The sequence below is a fragment of the Chrysochloris asiatica genome, unplaced genomic scaffold, assembly GCF_000296735.1.
Source record: "Chrysochloris asiatica unplaced genomic scaffold, ChrAsi1.0 scaffold01692, whole genome shotgun sequence".
In the NCBI taxonomy this organism is placed as follows: Eukaryota; Metazoa; Chordata; class Mammalia; order Afrosoricida; family Chrysochloridae; genus Chrysochloris; species Chrysochloris asiatica.
In genome coordinates, this window is record NW_006410210.1 from 15699 (window position 1) to 16314 (window position 616).

Sequence of the window (616 nt, forward strand, 5' to 3'; positions counted from 1 at the left end):
CATAGCAACCCTGAACAGGGTTTCCAAGGCTGTTTCTCCCATGGAACAGCTGGTAGTTTTGAACTGCTGACCTTAAGGTTCGCAGCCCGATTCGTAACCACTATGCTACCAGAGCTCCTTATAACAGACATTAGCTTGTTCAGTATAGTTTTTTGTTCTATTATGTGTAATCGGATTTAAACAAAATGTTTTTATTTCATCCTCCATTTAAAATATAAGTTGTGATTTGGGTCAAAACGGCTGTTTAATCTGATGCACCTTACTGTCCCTCTACATAAAGACCAGAAAAACCATGTGAAACAAACACAGTCATTAGTTCTGGAACCCTGACATCAAAAAGGATAAACTACTAAATCAAATGCCAACTGTAAGAAAGAAATGAATGAACACAGTGAATGAGAAACACAGGAAAGTAATTTCACAACATTCTGCTATAAGAGAGAGGATAACTATATAAGCACACCTGGACAGAAGCAAGGTGAGCAGATCATGATTTAGATCTAATGAATGAAATCACAGAAGGCAAACCTAACAAAAGAAAAGAGGGAGAAGACACAAATAACACGCATTAGAAACCACATGGGCAATGTCACAATGGAACCAAAGGAAATCAAAA